General features: G+C 44.8%; 1 pseudogene; it reads left to right on the forward strand.

Annotated features, from left to right (window-relative positions):
- Positions 1-417: 417 nt before the first annotated feature.
- On the forward strand, positions 418-5,089 carry LOC149444107 (uncharacterized; annotated as a pseudogene).
- The last annotated feature ends 703 nt before the right edge of the window (positions 5,090-5,792 follow it).

Genomic DNA, 5,792 nt, shown 5'->3' on the forward strand with positions numbered 1-5,792 from the left:
GGTCTCCCAGGACAATTGTGAAACTGCCCTGATGGGCAAGAGTGTTTCTGATAAGGTGAAAAATTCTGTACTAAATGTCCCACAGGCTCAAGCTGGTGATGGTCTGAGACAGCACGTAAAAATGTGGAATGCTGATAATGATGATGTTGGGAAATGTATTACTGACAATGTTGATGATGGTTTGGTGTCTCCCATGGCAACCACAAGCAGTGCCACAGAGTTGTCCCTGGAAGCCTCATGTGGATTCCCTGTGTTGGAGCCGGCAGTTGTCCAGGTGAGCTCTGAAACTGCTTTGGTGGAACTGTGGCTCAAATTGTAGAACATATATTAGCTAAATCTGATGACATAATAGACTGGGATAGTCTGACCATAAAGTTATTTGCGTGGTTGAAGGAAACTTCCATGTGTGGGGTGAACATGACAGCTGATGTGCCAAATGGAGGGTTTGCAGAGCAGTCAGTAGTTGAGGGCATGTTGGTTGTTGCAGAAGATAACCCCCTCCAGTCAGAAGGACTAGATAAGGGTGCGTGCTTGGCAGAAGTTTTGTCCACAGCCCAACAGATAAATATTGTTGAGTGTCAAAAGGTCAGTGGAAATTATAAAGCCTTGGAGAGGCTCAGCGTTGCTGAAAATGAGAGGATGAGTATGACACATGCACCTGGCAGTGCTCAAGGGGAGCCGCAAATTGTGTCAAGTACCTCCTGAGGTCGAGGTCTTTTTAAATGGTTCTGCCTCTTGAGTCTTAGCGAATGAGCCCTTCCACATGGCTGGTAAGGAAAGAGTCCCTAAAGTTTACTGAGATGTTATTGGAAATGGTGGAATCGGTGAAACCCTTTCTCTGTACACCTGTATGTATTCACCGCAGATGGGTGGCCTGGCACAGCATAGTACCATTTAGCGGAGACAAGTGGTACAGGCGATGTTAAGCAATGCTGGTCAAAAGTGGTATTTGTTACTGCTGTGCTGGGTAATTGTATGGAATGGGCTCGCATGGTTGTCTGCAAGAGTGCTTCTAGTGGCTGTTTTGTGTGGAAGACGCTCTGGGGAACTGCTAGTGCACAGTTGTCAAACTGGCAGCCCTCCAGCTGTTGCAAAACTACAAGTCCCATAAGGCATTGCAAGATTGACAGTTACAAGCATAAGTCCCACAGGCAGAGGCATGATGGGACTTGTAGTTTTGCAACATCTGGACGTCCGCCAGTTTGACACCCCTGTGCTAGAGGAATTAGAAATGATGATGTTGGTGCAGTCCAAGGTGCAGCTGAGTAGTGGTTGGTACATGGCGCATATGCTATCTCACCCGCTAGACTTCATGAGAAGGACAGGCCCAGAATGGATGCAGCAGTAGCGGGAATTCTGTCCGTCACCTGCCAAGAGGTGCAGATTAAAGCGGAGCTCCAGTCAAATTTTAAGAAAATAAAACAAGTAGCTACAAAAACTGTAGCTGCTGACATTTAAAAAAAACACTCACCTGTCCCTCGATCCAGCGGTGTCCTCACCACAGCCTTCCTTGCTACCTGGTGCCAGCATCTTCACAGCTTGTGGTTTCACAGCCGGGTGCCTACTGCGCATACACGAGTAGTTCTGCGCTTTGTGAATGGCCCCATAGTCTTCTGGGACCTGTCACATGTGCAAGAAGACTATGAAGAGGGTGGGAGGACAACTTCTGCTTCAGATCACATGGGCAATTGCAGCAAAAGTGGGAGCAAGTACCTGTCAAATTCGGGTACCCCCTCCTCCCCCACTCCCCAAGGATGTCAATCCTTAATGTGGAGCCGGGACGAAGCCTTAAATCAAAACTTCCCCTTTTGGGTGGAGCTCTGCTTTAAGGCACCTGTAGACACTCTAACAGGAAATAATAACTGTGTTGGTAAACATTATGGGGAGGTGTGTAAATCCATTTTGAAAGTTGTCTCAGTGTGCTAGGTTGCTTTCTCCTGATCTTGGGCATGAGAAGCATGCTAGAAGATGTTGGACAGGTCAGAGGTAATGGCTGAAGTACCAGAAGACACAGAAATGGTTAAAGAGACTCGAGTATAAAAATGTGTTTAAAAAGGTCAGTTGGTAGAACAATCGCTTATGGAGTGTTGGACAGCAGGAGGAGATGTGAAACTTTGGGAAGGTCCCATGTGGACTAACCGCTGGCCTGTATGTGGTCCCTCCTCAAATACTGTCCTAGCAAACAATAGGACAAGAGTTCTGCATGATGGTGACCATATTGAGCTGAGTAATATATTGTGGAATGTTGCTATTGATGATAACCAGAAGAATGGGGTGTTAATCTCAGGTGTTTTGATTGCCAAGGGTAACCACACAAGGGTTAGTGAACCTGAAAAACAGATGATACTGGTTAAGATTGAATCAAATAGTGAGAGAGCTCGGTCCCTGACAGGCGTCATAGAAGTAGGCCCCCTACAGTCCAGTAAAAGTAGGTCTGGGGTAAAAAGAAACACAGGAACCTAAGGCCAAAAGGTAGAAGGGTGGTAAAGACACCAGTGGGACCTACAGGAAGAAGTGCTTGTGGACGAACATTCGGAAAAAGATGTGGGTAGAATTCCCCTGTAAAAAGGAAGTCAGACAGGCTAGGATTCCTATTCTTGATAACTGGCACAGAGGTGCCAGAGTGAAGTGCTTGTGGAAACATACCCAGAAAAAGAGTCGGGCCTAAGCAGCTTACAGCTTGCACAGAGGTGTTCCAACCACAGTGACAGGTTAATGTGTTCCTCCCTCCGGTTCGAAACAATGGAGGGGGGGTATTAAGTGACAGGATGAGACCCTGTCACTGTGAGAAGTTAGGAAAATGTGACACAGATTCTCATTTAGGGTGAATGTGATGTTTCAGACTAATGTTTCAGGGAAAAGAAAACTGCAGATTTGGCTTTCTCTGGATCGGAACATTCAATCCTGTGTCTGGGTTTTGCTAGACACCTGCAGTCTGGAGAACACAGGTGTGAGGTGTCGTTATATACACAGGTCTGAGACTAGCTCAGAGCTCCCAGTTGGAGACCGCTCCCAGTGGGGGAGATGGAAGTTCTCATCGAGGGGTCAGAGGACCCAGCTGGAAGGCAAAAGACAGAGGTCTCAGTTCCATAAGTCAGGTCGGCTCCTTTCGGGGTGTCAGTATAACCCCCATCCATAGAGTAGTGGTTAATGATTCATACTCTGAAGGGTCTGGGGTCATCAGTGGTGTACCCCAAGGTTCAGTGTTGGGACTCTTACGTTTTATTATATTTATAAATGATATAGGGTCTGAGATTAAAAATCCCATTTCAGTCTTTGCAGATGACACCAAGCTGTGCCGTGGAATAACGTCCTTACAGGATGTCTCCAACTTACAAGCCGACCTCAATGCTCTGTGTAATTGGGCAACTATGTGGCAAATGAGATTTAATGTTGATAAATGTAAGGTTATGCATTTGGGGGCTAAGAATATGCATGCATCATACATACTGGGGGGGTACAACTGGAGTACAACTGGGGGAATCAATGGTGGAGAAGGATCTGGGGGTTCTGGTAGATCACAAGCTTAATAATGGCAGCAATGCCAAGCTGCAGCTTCTAAAGCGAGCAAAATCCTCTCTTGTATTAAAAGAGGTATAGACTCCAGAGAGAGAGATATCCCCCCCCCCCGGGTACAAATCATTAGTGACACCTCATCTGGAATATGCAGTTCAGTTTTGGGCACCAATTCACAAAAAGAACATTGGGGAACTGGAGAAAGTGCAGAGAAGGGCAACCAAACTGATACGAGGCATGGAGGAGATCAGCTATGAGGAAAGATTAGAGGAACTAAATTTATTCTCTCTTGAGAAGAGGAGATTAAGGGTGGATATGATCAACATGTATAAATACATAAGTGGTTCATATAATGAACTTGGTGTAGAGCTATTCACCCTGAAAGGTTTCTTCACAGTGAGAGCTGTGAAAATGTGGAATAGACTCCCTCAAGAGTTGGTTCTGGCCCAGCTCAGTGGATTGCTTAAAAAAAAAGTCCTGGATTGTTTCTTAGATACACAGAATATAATTGGATACTAATATTTATAGGTAAAGTTGATCCAGGAAATATCCGATTGCCTCTTGGGGGATCAGGAAGGAATTTTTTTTCCCAGCAGGAGCAAATTGGATTGTGCTTTGCTAGGGGGGCCTTTGCCTTCCTCTGGATCAACTGTGGGTATAGGATCATAACTTTTTTTTTTCTCTGTGGTTGAACTGGATGGACTTTTGTCTTTTGTAAGCCAGACTAACTATGTAACTATTGGACAGAGGTGGGCCTAACAGCAGGTTGCTGTTTCTAAAGGCTAGATAGTCAGAGAGTCCAAGTATCCAAAAGAGGTACTTCAGTTATGGCTCAGTGAGCTTATGAGCCAAGTGGCTCTGCATTTTTCAGTGCATGGATTTCTGTTGAAGTTAGAGAAGATCCCCTGCGTGGGAAATCATTAATTTGTGAAGTTTCGTTTTCTTTCAAATAAAAGTGGGCTACCAAGCCCTTAAAAATAGTTCCTGTCTGCTGTGGACTCACATGCATAGTTAAAGTATATGTGAACCCTCACCTTGTAGAACAATCCATTCAGTTTAAAATAAAAATTAAAAGCAAAACATTTGTGTCTATGTATAAAAAAAAAACATTATAAACACCATTTCCCCCCTTTATTTAAATGTAAGTTATTACATAATCCCTGTTCTCAGCTGCATAAGGGAAGGGGAAGGCCAAAATAGCAGCACACTGGACTTCCCAGTGAATGACTGTGCAGAAGGGGGGGGGGGTGTCAGAACAAGTCTGATCATTGGAGGAGAGCATGAAGAGTTCTCAGCAGAGCCAGAAACTGAGCACACTGTGATATCATGCCTAGCGTTGTCAGCTTTTAATAAGAACGCAAACAGACTGGCAGGAACACCAGGGATTACACACAAAGAAAGCATTACATAGATAACAGGATACATGTTCATACAAGTACATGATACAGCAAGCACATAGCAGGAACATGAAATGCTGGGTTTACATATTCTTTAAGGCTTTCATCTAATGTAATTCTTATTTTATGTGCACATTTAGGGCCGTCATAGGAAGGGACAGCTCATACAGATGTAGGGGGCCCCGTGTTTCCCAAGGGTCCTGGGCCCCAACCAGCCAGTTGCTGCTGCTGTTTAGCAGCAAGTACAACTCAATGGTATGGGCCTGGAAACTCAAACCAATGAATTGTTAACTTACTGTATAGTGCTCATCTGTCCCAGTGTCCAAGGTTTTGAATCCCCTGTCTGTGTTCTTACCCGGCATACAGTCAGGTCCATAAATATTGGGACATTGACACAATTCTAACATTTTTGGCTCTATACACCACCACAATGGATTTGAAATGAAACGAACAAGATGTGCTTTAACTGCAGACTGTCAGCTTTAATTTGACTCTGGTGAAGTCTTGACTTTGACACACATACACCTACCTCCTGGAGAGTGTTCTTGATCTGGCCAACTGTTGTGAAGGGTGTTTTCTTCACCAGGGAAAGAATTCTTCGGTCATCCACCACAGTTGTTTTCCGTGGTCTTCCGGGTCTTTTGGTGTTGCTGAGCTCACCGGAGCGTTCCTTCTTTTTAAGAATGTTCCAAACAGTTGTTTTGGCCACGCCTAATGTTTTTGCTATCTCTCTGATGGGTTTGTTTTGTTTTTTCAGCCTAATGATGGCTTGCTTCACTGATAGTGACAGCTCTTTGAATCTCATCTTGAGAGTTGACAGCAACAGATTCCAAATGCAAATAGCACACTTGAAATGAACTCTGGACCTTTTATCTGCTC

The sequence above is a fragment of the Staurois parvus genome, unplaced genomic scaffold (assembly GCF_062004578.1).
Source record: "Staurois parvus isolate SC_StPar_1 unplaced genomic scaffold, SC_StPar_1.0 ptg000814l, whole genome shotgun sequence".
NCBI lineage: Eukaryota > Metazoa > Chordata > Amphibia > Anura > Ranidae > Staurois > Staurois parvus.